Source organism: Taeniopygia guttata, chromosome 4, assembly GCF_048771995.1.
Source record: "Taeniopygia guttata chromosome 4, bTaeGut7.mat, whole genome shotgun sequence".
NCBI classification, from domain to species: Eukaryota; Metazoa; Chordata; class Aves; order Passeriformes; family Estrildidae; genus Taeniopygia; species Taeniopygia guttata.
In genome coordinates, this window is record NC_133028.1 from 47,108,292 (window position 1) to 47,127,190 (window position 18,899).

The following is an 18,899-nucleotide window of genomic DNA, read 5'->3' on the forward strand; positions in this document are numbered from 1 at the left end:
ATACACCCTGCATGCTTAAAAGCCTGACTCAGGCTGGCAGAGCAGCTTCTCAAGGGCTCGGTCTGGAGGAAAGGGGAGGGGGGAGTCCTGGTGCCACAGACCATTCCTCACCAGCAGCACGCCGTGCCAGGGGCTTGGACACCCTCTGTTAAGGGCAGTGTGTTCCCCTCAGACAGGATTTCCTCTGACTCAAGCCGAGGAAGCTTTGCAAAAGGAACTTTGTGGAGTCAACAACCAGGCACTGACACCAGCAGAGAAGCTGTAGAAAAAGCTAAATCAGGAACTGAAAAAACTCTCTCTATTCAGACTGGGCTTAAGCCATTCTTGATGCTTGATCCAAGCTTGTTCCAATCTTATCTCAGTCCCTCCACCTCTGCAGTGCTCCACAGCCCTTATTTTCTTTTCTTTCCCTATTGTTTGCTACAAATTTCCCCCATTCCTTGTCTTTTTAATCCCTAAACAATATTCTTCTGCCAAAAAGGGAGAATTAACATGTTATTTATCATCACAACATTAATAGCTATGTATTACTTCTCTCTCCCTTTTGTCTATTCCTATACTACTCTCCAAGGCAGGAAGATTGCCTCTTACCCTACCCTTTGTATCGTGTCCAGCAAAATGTGCCTGGTTTTGGTTGGTCCCTCATAAATAACACAACCAGTAAAACCTCTGCAAGAAGAAAAGCAAGGAAACTTCCTCACCAGGATTTTTGATGGTGATATTTTCTCAAGCTGTACTCTGACAGAAAGTACCATGGTCTCACTAAGTAGAAAATTATATTTTTAGTCATTTAACTTAAATAGGTGAGTTGTTTATACTCACAGCACAGGCTATAATTCTCAGCTCATGGCCTAATAAAATGCTTCAATTTCTGAAGTTTACCACCTTTTCTTTTTGAATTTCATTTCACTACTCAGATAGTAGAGCTGCAATACTTAGTTTCTTGAAAACTGAAAAACTAAAGCAACCCAGACTCCCATTCGTCCCAAACTCCTGCATGTCATTTTTTAAGGACAGTTTTGAACAGAATAATTACACCAAGACCCAGACAATCTATGTAACATAATGAGAAATCAGACAGTATGAGAAGAGTGCAAACCTGTGAAACTTGTTCCAAAGAAGCTATAAAAACAAACTGCCAGCAGTGCTTGCCAGGTTTCCTAATGTTCTTACCCATTACCTTTCTCAACAGGCACTTGAGGCTCTTCAGAGCTTCCATTGCCCCGACCCTCGCTCCTGTGCACGGTCCCGCGCAGCGGGGACGGAGTTGCCCCCATGGGCACGTCTCACTGCAGATCCATTGCCAGTCGCTGTGCCTTTCCTAAGCCATGACTGAAACCTGCAGCAGAGACCATCTGGCTCCTCAGCCTTCTGCCTTCTTGACTTGCCCTTCCCTGAACCGTCTCTCTTACCCTCCTATGGACACTGTCCCTTTGTTATTACCTGCAATAGCCACAAGCCCTGTGGGTTTTATGCTCCTGGCCAGGCTTCAAGTTCCAGCGCTTCCCTTGCTTCTCACCCTCCGCACACTAATCAGGGTTTCCCAAGTGGGGTCTGGGATGTAGATGCCTGTTTAACTTCTGTCCTCAGCATTTCAAAACCATTAGTCAGGGCCTGGACTGTGGCCATCAGAATACAAGTACTGTAAGGTAAACAGAACTCCCATGTTTTCCTCACCCCCTGCATCTGGAAGACAGATAATGAGTCCCAGAGTGTATTGTTTATTCTCATCCCATATTAATTTTAGTTATAATAGTCAGCTACTAGCCTTTTCCTGGATATTAAGTGGAGCACAGCAAGGTACCACAAAGCATGGAGATGGGTACCTTGAGATGGGAGGATGGCCAACTTGTGCCTTCACGCACTTCACCATATTCTGACCTTTATCTCCAACTAGCAATCCTGGTCATTTTGCTCTAACAAGCTACCTGTGACAATATGTATTACCTGCAAAACAAATGCTTGCTCCAGACCGACCTGTGGTCAGAGCAAGCTTCTCTGAGTTAAACCCCATGAAATCCCTGGGTGATCGTGCCTCTACCTGCATTACTATAAATAACATCCATCCCAACTGTTAAACTCATCTGCGAGCACCATGCCTTCAGCTCATCGCTGTTAATTCGTTCAGGCTCCCCTCTTCTTCATTTTAGGTAATGTCAGGTTGCTTCTCCCTTGGGTGAGATAATACTGTGCTCACGAATTCCCAGCTCATGGGAAGGACAGAAGACAATGGGAGCTTGTAGAAGACAGAGACAGTCAGAAAAAACTTGAAGATAATCTGCAGTTCCCCGTCAGTCTCAGGCTTGAGACTATTGGGGTCTATTGGTTTGTGTAAATTTTCTTTTGGCAACAGCCCTTTCCTAAAATATCCATCAATTCTCTGATCATTTACCAAATCACTCTACTTCTATATGTACAAGTTGCAATGCTTTGCTTCATTTTAACTCATCCCTTTGTTTACCAATATCAACTGTTATTGAAGCTCAGCTTTTAAACTGTGCTTACATTCATGTTACGTAACTTGCATTAGATAGTTTAACAAACTATGTTAAAATACAGACTGGTCAAATGACATAAATCTTAATAAATGTCCAAACGAAAGCTTTAGGGTCTCTTGTATTCACATCTGTTCACCTAACAGACCCACCCCCTGTCTTTATCATAATAATAAATCCTGATCCTCAACAAGTGCCAGTGACACTTATGTGCATGCAAATTGATTTGTTTTCATCAATATAATACCTAATCAAATTCTGGTACACATTAATGGTGGTCTTCATCATTAAAAAAAAAAACCAGCAAAACAGTGAACATGTGAAAATGGAAACAGATGTTTTCCTAACTACCATAATCAAGAAGACCAATTTAGAGAAGAGAAATAGTTATTTGCATGGTCATCAATGATGTAACAGATCATGTATCTTCTGCTACATGTTATAACAAATACATAATTTTTTTTCCTTAGGATAAAGGATAAGGCTCTTACCCAAATAGACTAGGGAAACACCAGTGAAGGAATTGTGCAAAAGCATAATATTTTTCAGTGTTATGCTTATGTTGTTTTCAATATTGCAATCTTCATCATGTACTGGTAAAGAAAAAGAAAGAAAGATGTTATACAGGATGAAATGGTATTTTTGACACAATCTATTGCTATTAACAATGTTATAAATCATAAAAGCACTGGATCTTGATTTGTGCCCATACTACATGCAAAAAATTGGCTTTGAATCAATGGAAATCAATCCCTTCTTGGAATAATATTTTTATAGACTATATGGTCATTTGAATCATGATTTAATACTTGAGGGTATCAAATTTTTATGGAAAATCAAAGAAACAAGAACTAAAAGGAGCAGAGAAGTGTAACTGTATCTAATATTTCAATAGGAGGCAAGATAAAGACTTATGCCTCAAGACTCCATGGTCTAAACTACTGTCACATCTCACTCACTAGATAAAACATGCTATCTCTCCCTGTTCCCAAAGAAGTATGAACATAAAACCACAGACAAAAGCAGTTTTACTAGGAGAGGTCTGCACAGAGAAAAGTCTGTGCATTCAGTCTCTTCCAAAGAGAGGCTTGAATGACACAAAGAGAGATCCTTGGTGCTTGACAGGTGGAGAGTGGGACAGCATCATAAAGATGTTAAGCTATGACAGAAAATAATAAAATCAGAAAGAGGTCACTGGCGGTCAGCAGGGAAGAGCGAGTAAGTGTTCTCTGGGGATGTGCACCCCAAGCCCCTAGAAGTTAACAGGAGATTAAATTAATCTTTGTGTAACTGGAATATAGACTGAAGCCAAATAATTTTGCCCTTAGCTTTAGCACTGTCAGGATTTCCACTTACTTCCATGCATCATCAGCATAAGAATACATTTAGCCTTGGTGCTAAACTGCAGTCCACACGAGGAAATGTCATCCAGAATCAAACTTGATACTGAGCTATGCTGATTTATGACATGTGTAGATCCAAAATTTTCAGAAAGAAACCTTCAGCTCAGAAATAATAGAGGAATGTGTAATACCTGTAAAGCATCTAAATCAAGCACTTAGACAAGAAAGCCAGAGTCCTGGGGGGAGGCTAAGTCCTTAGTTCAGGTGGTCTGAATGATCACCTGTCAGGTCCCCTCCACTCTGCAGGAAGCACCAGCACTGAGGCTTGGCAAACCCTCTGCCATATCCTCAGAATGCCCTTTGTCCAGATAAAGAGGTAGCAGAGCAGATCCTCAGGTTTTAATGAATGCTTTGCTTTTCCTCTGAAGATTACATTCTCAATCTCCCCAATAAAGTTTAAATATATTAATGAAGAAACCTACATAAGTTAATATGAACAGAACCGCAGTCAGCTCTCAATTACACACTTCGAGTGTTACATAGTTTGTGCACAGAGCACACAACAGCTCTGGCACAAGCATTTCAGTGGATTTGCTTCCCTAAGGAGAAGATTCACTCTCTCTCTCTACTCCCCACAAACGGATGTAGTAATGAAATAAGCTATCCCAGGCCAGAAAATGCAGATGTGCTGCTCTGCGTGCTATTGACACCCAACACCGCGTCCAGCAAGAATGAAGCCAGAAATGTCCACCACACCCAAACCGTCTCTGAAGAATCAGACATGTATGCCTTTCCTCCACTTGATAAAAAAACCTAAGAATTATAGGTTTTATTAACTGCTTTCTCAATTTTTTCCCTTCTTGTATGTCAGCCCATTTATCTGAATGAAGGCTCCTCTGAACATTGTTTCTAACAAAAACTTCTTCTCAGAGATACTTCACTTTTTTTATTAAAATCACACTTTGGCTACTGCAAGGTCCACCTTTTGTTTCACACACTGCTCATCTTATAATACAGCAAAAAGCAATAATGATTGTGGAGAAGGGAATACTAGAAGAATGATAGGAAAAGAAGTGACTTTCAAAAGTAAAATATACAATTTCTTGAAGTGCAAGTCCTGCCACTCCTCTTCTCTCCCTCTCCCTCCCTACCTGCTTCTATCTCATACACAAACACTGTACTTTGGATAAGTTACAAAGTTTGCACAGAATGAAGAGCAGTTATTCTTACTGACAGTACTATATGAAGCCAGTAACTAGGAGTAACTGGGGCCAGGTCCTTTGGGAAAAAGGTCAGAAGAATTCCAAGGTATTTTTTCTGTCAGCACTAAGCAATCCGCAGGGAGTCAAAATTTATCATTATACCTGACTCATGCTTGAGCCTATCAACTTTTTCTTCCAGGAACTTTGGTCCATATATAAATACAGACTAAATATATTCTTACATGCTGAAATGCTTGGCTTTTGTTTTTGCCACAGGCATTCAAATATAGTTATAAAACAATGAACACAAGGAAGGATATATGGACAAATCAGAAAGAGTGCTTAAGACATAAATCTATGGTCTAAGGAAATAAAGTTTTTCTTTAACCATGTGTAACAGATTATGAACCTGATTTTACTGAGAAATTGTATTTACTCATTTGACATTTGCATGCAGTATTATACAATTAATCTAAATTTCTTTATAAAATAAATATAAATTTTCAATCATATGATTCTGTGAAAACAGATTTTATGGAGACACACAGAACAAAAAAAAAAATCAAAACTCTGTGTAGAACTGCACATGGTCAAAGACCTATGGTCAAAATGCATACAGGGCTTCATTGCTAATAAAATAATGTGACAATTATTATGAAGCCTGTGCTCCCCTTCCTCAGAAGAGCAGGAGAAAAGGCGAACGTGAACTTTTGCAGAATCACCTGGAAAACTACCTCAACAACCCTGTGCTGCGTTAGAGTTAATTTTCTTCACAGTGCCTGGTAAGGGTCTGTGTTTTGGATTTGTGCTGAACACAGAGTTGATAACATAAAGATGTTTTTGTCATTGTTGAGCAGACAAAAGAGCCAAGGCCTTTTTGTATGGCCATGCTGGCAAGGGGACTGGGTGTGCGTGGGACTGGGAGGAGACAAAGCCAGCACAGGTGACCCACACTGACCAAAGGGATATTCCAGACCACATGACATCATGTTGAGTGCATAGTGTGGGAGGAAGAAATAGAAAGGGAGGGGCGTTTGGAATGATGGCATTTGTCTTCCCAAGTAACTGCAGCACAGGATGGGGCCCCGCTCTCCTGGAGATGGCTGAACACCTGCCTGCCCATGGGAATTCATTCCTTGTTTTGCTTTGCTTGTGTGGGTGCCTTTTGCTTTCCCTATTAAACTGTCTTTATCACAGCCCACCAGTTTTTGACCTTTTACCCTTCTAATTCTTTCCCTGATCTCACTGGTGAGGGAGTGAGCGAGCGGCTGTGTGGGGCTCGGCTGCTGGCTGGGGTTAAACCACGACAAACCCATACATTCCCATGGCATAATGTAACCAGTTCCCCTGTCCCTTCCAACTCTGCTTATTCTGTGATTCTATGACAGACTAGCTAGAAACACGGAAACTCAAGGATAGCTAATACATCCTCTTCCATTTTAAAATCAAATCAAGAGCCACAAATGTTCTCAGGTCCTTGAGCACTTGCTCTAAGCCACGGGCCAGTCATATACTTTTAGTTCGGCATCAGTCCAGCAAAGCACTTACACATGCATTTTACTTTGAGCACATGAGCAGTCCCATGGATTTCAGTGGGACTTCTCACAAGTTTGATGTTAAGTGAGGGCAAAAGTGACTTACCTGGACCAGTGCCATAAACTGGAAAGCTCGTACTGCTGAGACTGAATATTTTCATGCATGAAGTGCCTGTCTGTTTTGTGGGAATGGATACTTAAAGATAATTCTAATAATCACAAGGACCTCTGTTATTACAGGTACAGGAGGGAATGGAAGTTTTTTGGACAGAAAAGAAAACAATCATCCATCCAAACTGGTACAACAACCGCAGTCAGGTGTTGCGTCTGTGTTTCCTAGGACGATGAAAATAATATTATTGTGTTTCCACAGCAACACAAATGTATATGCCATGATGCAAAATACATTCACAGTATGCAAAGGAAAAAAAATGTCTTATATTTAGTAACATAACAGATGAAAGATCCCTATCCAGCTCAAGGACAGTTTTTCTTCCCAGTAACCCACATAAAATAAATTCAATCTAGAATTTACATTTTTCTGTTTCTATGCTGTGCACTGACACAGATCTACTGCACATCCATGAAGCAACTAACTTTTTTTTTATTTGAGCCCAGTAGGAGCTTTACTTTGTATGGTTAATGAAGGACATCAGTCAGGAACTCTTTTCTTCTTCTGTTTCCAGAAAAAGAATGTGGATTGGAAATGCCTTTCTGACCCATTTGTTATTTTTAATTTGATACGTGTGGAACATCACAGAATGGACAAATACATAGCACCATGGGCAAAAAATGAAGCTTGAAACTATAGGCACAGTGATGATTGTCTGGGTCTTGGCTGTCAGACTCAGCCCTAGAGGATTCAGCACTGCTCAGGTACAGACCAGCGCTGTGATTCACACACAAGTATCCAGCAAGGGTACAGCACACACTAGGTTTTCCAAGAATCAACCCCTGTGGTGTGAAATAGACTCAGTCCTTGGCTGGATTTGTTGGTTTTATCAGAACAGCCTTACAGGGAAGATTTATCTGAACAAAGGCTATGCCATGCATATGCAATAACTCTTAAACACATCATATACACAAAGGTTGCTGTTCATATCCCATGTACCACATTTTTCTTCAGGATGACTCTGGCAGACATAGAAGATCTTTATCCACCACTATGAAAAACCACAACCAAAACTGTCGCTCAATCCTTAGCAGAGGTGCCAGTATCTGAAAGGTATAGAGATGAAAGGAGTGATTTTTCCCTACAAGCTCATCTTTCTGATGGTGCATGCTGACACCCTGTTACTCTAAAATCTGTGAAGAAAAAGTGAAATTGTTTTCATTGCTACCAGAGTAGCCCCAGTTGAACCTGTGCACCTACAGGATCTTATAAACTGTGAATGGGATATAAGTGAACCAAATTTATTTCTGGTTTCAAAAAGTCATAGCCAGCGTCTTCTAGGAGTTAGTTCCTCATAGTTCTGTTCCTGATTTTACTATGAAATGTCAGCCTCAGGTTACAGCAAAACTGAAACTGAACTATGGGACAACATAGGAAAGATTGGCTGGCTGAACTATTTGTGAAATATAATTATTTCATTGTTGATGAGAAAAGAGTGATCAGGGTCACAGATACAAGTATTTACAAGTGCAAACTATTATCCTAAGAACTCTAGGATTTAGCTAGGGAAAAATACATTTACTGGAATGAACACTGACAAGTAAAATATTTAATCCCTAAAGTTTTATTTCCCCCTAACATAAAATAATATTACTTTGAATGGTCCATAAATAACGTTAATGGAGAGATTTTGAATGGTAAATCTCTAATGATATACGAGAGAGGACTTAAATAGGTTTAACTGGGCTCTTTCTCAAACTTGGCAACTGCGTTACAAATGGTCTTAGGGTTTTTTAAGCAGCATTATAATCTGTTATCTTTTTGGATCAAGTCCTAAAAAAGCTTTTTGCTCCAAATTTGTAAACATCACCAATGCAGAAGTAACTAGAGGAAAAGCATTTTTTAGTGGCCCTACCAAGTTCAGAGAAAACACCACTTTAGTGCTCTGTGCTGTGATGGGAGCTCTCTACAGATGCCAATGAGTGGTTTTGCAAAGCCTCAACTGGGCTTCAACACATGGAGTATGTAAAGAGAAGCTTTCTAGCAAACTTCTGCCAACAGAGCTGCTACCTGAGCCCACATCTAGAGCCCAAATGGGTTAAATGCTGCTTTTTTAAAATTAGTGTTCCAATACGGCATTACTCAAAAATAATGTGAGATAGTCAAAGGTTATTGATCATATTTTAGTAATTTAAATAAGAGAAGCAGAAAGATGGAGAAGAGTTTGCCCAAATTAGCATAGGAATGCTTTCCTTCCCACCCTGTGCTGAGGCCCTTCTAGCCCTCAACTCTGCGCCTCAAGCAAAACTAGCAACACTGGGACATGAAGCACAGGTCACAATTTGAGGTCATGTGAATTGACAATATTCCCCCCACACCATAATTTTAAGCAAAATAAAAATTCCATCAATAGTGAGTCATCAACAGAGGTTCAGTCTAAGATCAGAAACAGGACTAAAACTGTGGCTGGAGTAGAAAACAGCCCAAAGCACTGTTTTAGAAAGCGTGCAATGAATTTATGTGGAAAAGGCTTTGGCCGTACACATTTGCAGCAAAATTGTGCATTAATCTATAACATTCTCTGGTTCACATGCTGAACAATTTTGAATGCAATAAAATAATAGTTAAATTTACTGAACTGATGATGTATATATGCCAAAGCTTACCTCTCTGAAAATATAAAACTGTATCTAATATGATTTAGAGAAACAATTCTGAAAAAGCATGTTGCATATAAATAACAAATCAAATCCCCCCAACTAGCAAGCTTTTAAGCACATAGAAGAAGGGAATTGTTCAAAAGTATAATTATAGAGGGAAGTTTGGTTTTAATTTTTGTTTTGATATTTATTTTGATTTTGGTTATGTGCCACAAAAAAAAAAAAAAAAGGAAAATTATTTAAATTTGTATTTAGCATGCATTACCTTGGTTAAAATGCCATACAGAGGATTTTACTAAGTCAACATTAAGATACCTTAATTACAGCATTAGAAAGAAACACTGTTTAAAAATGCAATAAGATTTCTACTCTGCTGTGAAATTTCTGAGCTACCTAGATGTTATGCTTTACAAATATTTCTACACTGTGAATACAAATTAAGAAAAAAATCCACAATCAGAAATTCCACCTCTCCCCCTTCTTATACATACACTTCCAGGGTAACTTTCTTCATCTCTATCAGCTTTTGTATCTAAATATTTTTTCCAAAAGGCTCCTACAGTATGACCCCCTAAATGGTGCATTAATCTCCTACAGATCACATTTTCAGTGAGATCTTGAAATAAAAGAATTTTTGACTACTTAAAATGATAGTCAACTGAAGTCCATGGCTATACTGCTAATAAAGATAAGTATTACATTAAGCAAAACTTATGCCTTTCAAGATTCAAATAAAGAGATATATATTCAGAATTTAAATTGCACATTTACACAATCAGAATTTCTATACAAATGAAACTCCAGCCAAGGTATTCTAAAATAACAATAACAATAATAGTCAGCTCAAATGAGATCGACTTGTACTTTTACTTTCTCTGTCTCAATCAGTAGTATTTATTCCTTTTTTATTTCTGTGTAATTAATCATCTAGAAAGTCTAAACTCTGTCATCAATGAAATCAGCTCTAGCAAAGTAAAAATATTATTCAGTGGAATTTTTTCTCCAGTTTTCTTGTAAAAAATTAGGAATTCCTCAACTGAATAGACTTACCTAGGTACATAGTCAGCAAGAAAAAAGAATTCAAAGCCAGTGGCTGAGCAGACTTTTTGGAAATGGGCGATCACTGCTGTTTATTTTTTTCACATAATGAAATGAAAATTTCAAGGCTTGTTTTTCTCTAATGGCCATTGTAGAATAGAATACCTTCAGCATAATATTTTTTTCTTTATATTTAAGTGTAGTATGGGAGAAAAACAATGCTGAGGCTGAATTACATCTGTTAGTGATCATATAATTTCATATTCATATATAATCTTCTCTACACAAGATTTCATCAGTGGCTGTGCTTCATATAACAAGGACAGCAATTACTAAAAGAGTTTTAACACCCCTCCTAAAATCAAAACGTCTTTCAAAAACCAAATTATATATTTTTAAAATAATGTGTGCTACAAATATTTCTATCAAAAAAGAGAACTTTTTATATAAGTTTTCTTATAACTTCTCGATCTACTTTCCACTTTACTTTTCATTTTTGTATTTTCTGTGCTTTCACCAAATTCCTCCCATTGGTCTTGCAGCATGTACTGATTGCTTTGCTTTCAGATAAGGAAAAGAATTCAGTATTTTTTGCAAATTTGGGTGTCTAAACCAAAAATGCAGGTACGTGTCCAGTCACTGAAGGAAAAAAGATATTTTCGAAGCCACTCAAGTAAAGGGAGGGAGTCATGTATGGTAACCCTGAATGGAGTATTTTGAGAAAGAATGAAAGAGAATAAGACTTTACATCTTTTAAGCAGGGTAGGAAGAACGCAGACAGGAAAAGACAGCAGGCAGCATGCTATGTTGAATGAAAGAATCATAGAGCTACTGAGAAAAAAAAGTCACCTGACACATTTCTTCTTCAATGAAGGAAATTATGCATCCTTAAGGATGATTTAAGGATGATTTAATGACATCAATTTTACTTCAAAGGTCAATCTAGTAAAGAAATACTCTCTCCTACTTAGAAGAACTTTTTTTACTAACTCAAAAGAAATGAAGTTGCTAAAATTAATGTGCTGTAATATAGATGCTCATCTTCTGATATTTTCATCTTCAGTCTCCTTGGTGGAAAATATGGATACTTTGTTTGGTTATTCAAAGCAGTGACCTTAAAGCTAAGTATAAAACACTTAATTTTTGACGCTGTTTCAATTAAAATACTTCAGCAGAAAGAAACTATGAAAAAATATACCAAATTATATACCCAGTTATATCCAAATGCTACCATTTAAGCCTTTTTGAACCACACTAAGTTATTACCCCACCAGTCCCCTGAATTACGTTTGCAAGACTCCTGCAATAACAATTGGTATGATCAAAGCAGTTCCAAGCCATTTAGTAAAACAATTAATGTCTTGAATTTAACGCTGAGAAAAAAAAAAAAAAACCAAAACACCGAAACCAAACCCAAAACAAAACAACCCACAAACACAAAACAAAGCCCAAAAAACCAAAACAAATAAAAATAAACAATCCAACCCATTATTTCATGTGTAATTTTTGATCAAATTTATAAGACATTGCCATAATCATGATGTTAATACCTCTACTGAAATTCCCAATTAAGTAACTTTTCTTGGTATAAAGAAAATTATTCTGCCAGAGGAAAAATATCAGAATATAGCTTTTTTCCTCCCAGTTCAAAGTCACTGTTCAGTGTTTGCTGAAGGTTCAATTTTGCAACACCTTGAGCCTGATACAGATGGTGCCAAATTCCATGGAACTGTACCTCTTCCTTCAGTTAACTATTGGATCATATCCCATCACAAGACAAACTATTCCCTATGATTAACACTTGGGAAACACAACACTCTCAGTGCCACAAAACATTTGTGGAAAGGATTAAAATGTTTTCAAGATGTGAGAAGTAAAATTAAAAAATAAAGCTTCAAAAAGGGCAAGGTTACTTTTAATCAAATAAATCATGCAGATAAAACCTTATTTTTATGTATTTGTTTTGTTTAATCAGAAATACTGATCTGGTATTCCAGAAGATTAAAGTTTCCTTACATCTAACTATGGCAATAAATCATCTGTATTTTTAACACATTTAAAAGTGTTGAGTTCCCTGTGCCTCGGTCACACAAGTTCAGAATTTTCCTACATTTAAATTAAGATCTTTGTCATTTCCAGATTCTTCAGGAATCTTTTCTCACAGGTCAGATTAAGATGTTTCTAGTGTGCCAGAATCATCATCTTTTTCTGTTTGTTTGTTTAAATGAGGATTCCTGTAGGAATTCTGTGAAATGTCAGCATAAAAATACCTTTATTTCTGTCCTTTGACTGGAGTAGGGCGCTTGAAAATTCCTAAATTCAACCGCAGCCAGCAGTTCTCATCCTGCAGGGATTCCTGCAGTTCCTGTATTCCTGCTTTCACTTCATTTTTAAGCTGTTACAGATATCTTTTTATTAGCTGATATATCTTCACAACTACTTTACAGACATTTTGCGCTTCAGAATATTTTGCAGACGGAGTCTTCATCTTTCACTCAAGTTAAGAAGTTTATCACATCTCCTTTCATATCTCTTTGTTTAGTTTCCCAAATATATTTTTGAGCTATTTAACTGGAAAAAAGCCCTAACACCACACCCCACAATGACCAGAGTGTGACCTAACTCACACCATATAGATCATTGACAGTGATACCAAAAACCTCAATATAAATTCAATTAGATAAAAATGGACTCTCTTCATATACTTAGATGTAGTAACTCTCTTGTTTTTCTAAAGCTTGCCTGTTAGCTGATGCTTCAAACCATACTTTGCTGTTGCCTTGTCTTTCAAGGAATCCTCCTTTACTTGCTTTTCCCTCCTCTATTTTCATTCCTCTGCCTGCCTATGAAGCACACGGTACTTACTGGTGTCTTCTGAGTGTGTTGATGAAGCAGAGCCTGGATCCCACCCTGTGCGGGAGAAGCTGGGCTGGCAATTCCAAATTGAGGGAGCCACATTCAATGGAAGTGGTCTGCTAAACTTGCTGATTTTTTTATATTGGTCCCAAATATCAAATAGTACAGCATAAGTGGTGCACTTTACTCCAAAAAAGAACTTTTTCTCCCGGCTCAAATCCGAGGACTTCACATCTGGTTTGAAACAGTGATAAAAAAGAGAAAAGAAAGAAGAAAGGGAAAAAGAAAAGAGGAAAAATGTGGAAGCCAGGGAAAGAAAGAAGGAAATGGGGGAAAAATGAAAAAAAAGAAGAAATGAAAAAAAGATAAAAGAAAAATGGAAAGAAAGAAAAAAAGGAAAACAATTCAAAACAAAGTGGGGGGGGGGGGGTGGAGTGGGGGAAAGGATTGGTTCACAGGATCCAGCTCTGTTTTCCAGTCTGAAGCAGTTGTATGTTTGGACTCAGAGTCACAGAGGCTCCAGGAATGTTTCTCTCCCTGTTTAATCACCACACCTCAGATAAGCACTTGGATTTGAGGGAATAAATCTCCCTTTGCAAAGCTATAAGAATCTTTCCAATTACACCAACAGGATCCTGGTCAGCAGCTTTATGAGGATAAATTGCTAAAAACATCCTAAATTCTATCTCTAAATGAAAGTACTCTAAATTAAGGTACTTTTGCTGCCTTGCAAAAGACTTGCTCAAACTCGTGTAAATCAGCAGAGTCCTTGGCTCACGCAATTTTAATAAGACCCATGTGTATCTAACCAGATTATATGACACATGTTAAGGTTCATGTTTGATATCAAATTAAGTATACAGATGATTTATGTAAAGGAGTTCACCTCCCTTTCCCCCATGTGAGGTTTAAAGACTATTCTTCAACCAGATTTTCCAACACTTTCTGCATTTAGGCCTTTCCCACTTGAAACCTTCAATGTTGTTTTTATTATCACAAGAGACCGATACCCAACCTAGCATCTGTTATTATTCCCTTACCTTCTCTCCCTGGGAGAATGCATGAACCTAGCACATATCACTGTGATTACTGGATGCTGCTAAATTCCTAGAAAAAGAGCAGCATTGCTTTCCTTGTGGAAGGATTTGATAGCACTATTACTCTATGCACTAATGTGCTGCTTGGCTATAAAGGGAATTGTTGAGCGGTTTCTTTTAAAAAAATCCAACATACCAATAGAACAAGTTCCATAAAATAAATGAACACCCACCATTAGCTCTTAACCACAAGAATCAGCATGACAAATGTATTAATAATGACAGGCATTTGGCTGAAATAATTTTTGGAGGCAAAAATGTGAGTTGACGCCTCTCTCTCCAACAAGAGGCTGAGTTTTAGCATCTGCTATCAAAAGCAGACAGGTGATGCTATAGGTCATTGACTCCTTCTTGTCATTTCCACTGACAGAGAAGCTTCACAGGTCACCAGGGACATTAGCAAAAATTATCTCCTCAGACTGAAACACAAATTCACTGCTTCACCAGATAGCCCTTGGGCTTTCACTTCTACTCTCTCCAGGCAATCCATGCTCTGCTTTGAAGTGCACTTTGTCACTGTGACCGTAAAAACTCATTTCCATTTGTTAGGTTTTTTTAATACAACAGGAATCTTATTCCTGATGCCTGTATTTGGGGCTTCCTACTCACAGCTGTGGTCCCTTTCCCATCCTTAATACTTCTTATTTTTGCAATGTTTTCCCCAGTGGTTTTTTTTTTTTTTTTTTAAATAAAAAAGAAACCTGTCTGTAGGTATTTAGTCAATACTGTAATGAAGGATCGTTTTGTTTTTATAACACATGTATATTTTTTTCCTACTGCTTATCATTTGTCTTCAGAAGGGTGAGGACCGTGGTGCAAAAATGTCCTTCTTTAGAACATGGTGCAAATGGGTACATTCAGGTATGTTGCAAACTCCTGTAGGCAATGATGCCATTCAGAGAAAAATTTTCAGAACAGTAAATACTTCTGAATATAATACAGATGTATTCATGTTTATATATGATCTCGCCAGATAAATTTCAATCAATGCATAGACCTGGAATTAATTAACTGTGTGTTGTTGCTTTCAACAGACCCTGTCCTCAGCAAAGGACAGCAGTCTCTACTTCTGATTTCTTACAAGCCAAAAAAGATGTCCCTCTAAGATTTACTGCCTGAATAGCCAGACTGCACTGAAACCTGGGTATTTACATGGGATTTCAGTAGATGCATATCACAAGGCTCATATCCCTCTTTTACAGATGGCTCTTCCAAAATAATCTGACAAGGGTTAAGTTCCTTGCATGCTGAGACCACTTGCTGTCCTGTAGGCAAATATACTTTTATTACTTTCCTGTACTGTGTACATAGGATTTCCCTGCAAAGATGATATATTCATACGGTCACAGACTATTTTTTTGTGCTGCATTTTGCTGTACTTCAAGCAGTGGGAACACACTGAATAACAAGGGTGAACAGATTAACCAAATTACTAATAAACAGAAAATTCAAATTATTTGACAAAAAAAAACCGCATAGGAAAACCTAGTGAAAATGCTGTGACAGCAAAAGACCTTTATCTGTGTATATGCACAGAAACTGCTTCTTTCCACTGTATCTTGAGATTTGTGTCCTCTGTTCATTCCCTTAGAATGAATTGGTCACAGACTGATTATATAGAAATAGTTTACTCCATAAGACATCAGTAATGTTTCACCCTATGGGACCAATTTAATGGAATCCTGAACCTTTAGGTTATTCTACTTTACAGTGTCTATGAATTTATTGACTTAAGAAAAGTTAGGAAAACCCCAACAACATTTTAGAAACCTTCATTATTTGAGTTTTGCTCACGTATCTCCATTAAAAGCAGATGCGCAGTTAAATACCTTTTCTGGTCCTGACTTTCATTTGACAGACAAAGCCATTTTAGAACAATGCCCTATTAGTGCTAGCAATTTTATTCTACATGCTTTACTGATAAGACCTTAAATGAAGTATGACAGTGCATATAACAGGCAATATATCCAAAGAATTACAGATGACGTTTTATCTGTTCACAGAATGCTGTGCACATTTCTTTAAACTATCTCTGAGAATCTAGTCGTCATCATACAAGTATTTTTCAAAATCTTATTTTAATGAAACACATTTAGAATCTTGTTTTAATGAAACACATTTTACCTTCTCATACACTGAAATGAAGTAAGAGTTTGCTGTACTTCTTGCTCCCCTTCAAGGAATCAAAGGCACAAGACAGTTTCATCACAAAACCAGTAAACCACCTGCAATTCCAGTTGTCTGTCTCATCCCTCTTTCATTTCCTCTGCCTGACAGCAGACCACTTGATATGCCCCCAGATGAAAAAAAAAAAGGTAAACTGTTTTCATCCTTAGATATCAATACCTGATTTTTCCCTCACTCCTATGAACTGGAATTTCAAAGCCTGGTCAGCTAGCTGAAGTTTGCCTTTTTCACTGCTGCCCTTCTAGCAAACAGAGTAGCTGTAGGAGTTCAAAAATTTTAAATCACAGTCACAGCTGTGATGAAGCCATCTGTCTGCTTCTGTCATGGTTTAGGAATGGTATTTCCCAATTTAGTGTATCCACTGAAACACTCCAAGCCATGTGCTGCTTGCTCCCACAGTGGCTAAAAAGGAGAATTGGAGGAACAAAAGGTAAAGAGGACAGGTTGAGATAAGACCAATTTACTGAAAACAGCAATGAAATAAGAAAGTGGTCAATGACAGCAACAGTGTTAATAATAATAAAGTGTACAAGAGAGGGGAGCGATTAGTTCTCCACACAGAGCCCTGAAACACCTGTTTGCACACTAAGTGACTGGAAGGGCGCCCTTTCCCCACCCCCAGAAAATAACTTCTGGTGCTATGGAATAACCTCCATGTCCTACCTATGCCCCCTCCTGACTACTACAAAAATTAACCCTTTTCTGGCCAGAACCAGGACACCTTCCAAGCCTGTCAGCCATAGAAGAGCTACTGACCACGTCTCCTCCATGAAAGCTGCGATGAGGAGGAAGGAAGCTGTCCTTCTCATTTGGGAACCTCACACTTAAACTCTCAGCCCACACACAAATGCAAGAAAGACAAGCATGACAGCAGGCTCTAACTCTGCAAACACTTTAGCCCTTTAATTAGTCTAATTAAGCAAAGGCAGCTCAAGGTTTTGCAGAGCATCGCAGGTTACAGTAAAAATGCGATTACAACCTACAAGCAGTGTGCAGCCACTTAATTTCCCCCAGCTTATATCCAAAATACAGATATGACTTGGTGGGCATATACATTGTCTCTCCCTTTATACAGCCTGATTAATATGAAATGAAGTAACAATAACATATTTGAAACTGTCTTGTTCCAGTAAAATACCTTTCTGTTCAATTTGTGATTTATTACACTTGAAGATGACAAAACTCTAAGCAAAGGTAGCAGGAGGGTCTAAAAATAAAAATACTGAAAATTTTTCAAAAAAACCCCAGTATCAGAGAAAAAAATTTTGTTAACAGTCTTCTAAAAAGCTTTTTACAAACACTTTGTAAAACCCCCACTGCCATGGGGACACCGTTCAATGTTCACAATAAATAAATCTACTAAAAGATAAAAGCTAAAATTTAAAATTAAAAAAAGACAAAAGAATGACAAATAGAAACTTTACAGAATGCAATGAGATATATTTTATATTAGTCAGACAAGACTTGAAAGAAGAGTACACAACATTAAAATCAATTTAAACAGAAATAAAATCAGACACACATGCAGCATTTTTACAGATCCCACCCTCTGCAGAAATTTCCCAGAAAATTATTTCCTTCCGAGGAAGAAAAACAGTCTTTGGTAAACTGTATACAGCATGTGTCACTTTGGGACAGTTCTCTTGTATAATCTCTGTCTCCAGGCTCTAAATATAAAAAATGGATAGATCTAATTTATAAACGTCACTCTATTCATTATACCCACACTTTAAAATATGAACTTATTAATTTTTACAGCAAGCTAATATTATAGCTCCACTCAACCTTCATTATAAAGTCTTCAGTTTCCCTTATTGCAGGTCCAGAGGACCTAATCAAACTTCATGAAAGAAAGTCATCAAATGATTCCTGCAAAGAATTTAAAAAAAAAAAAACCTCACAAACATCCAAAAGCTCACTGCTGAACACACCAAATTAACTAAATAATGGGAAACACATTCACAATGTCCTTTAATGGTAAGTCTATCCAATTTGTGATTTAAGAGGTCAAGCTATTGGTTATTTTTGCATTCCTGGTAATTTAAGAAGAAACAGGCTGGGAAATGTGTACTCACAGGCCTTATAAAACTGCCGGCCTTATTTTGAATAATGGACACCCATTGTAAAAAGCTTACTGGTGGAAAAGCCCCCCTCCATGACTGGAGAGCCTTCTGCCCATGAGGCTCACAAGGAAGATTGAGTGCTTAAAGAGACAAAAGAAGTCGGCCACAAAAAATCCTGCCACCCATGTATCCGGAAAATATGAATTGCTCCAAGAGTTGGGACAGCAAGAACTGCCGACACCAGATGGTAATGCTCCCTGCAAGAGCACAGCACCACGATCTCGTGCTGGGAAAGGGGGTTTTTCTCAAGG

General features: G+C 38.0%; 1 long non-coding RNA gene across 10 annotated transcripts in view; it reads right to left on the reverse strand.

The window, feature by feature from the left end:
- The window catches only part of LOC140683981 (uncharacterized), a 169,998-nt gene that overhangs the window by 66,937 nt on the left and 84,162 nt on the right, over nt 1–18,899 (reverse strand). For 9 of the 10 annotated variants that reach the window (XR_012055716.1, XR_012055712.1, XR_012055713.1 and 6 more), the window contains exon 2: nt 2,987–3,088. The exons of the other annotated variant lie outside the window; for it this stretch is intronic. This is a non-coding gene — a long non-coding RNA (uncharacterized lncRNA). The remainder of the gene's footprint in view (nt 1–2,986; nt 3,089–18,899) is intronic. 10 annotated transcript variants of the gene reach the window in all.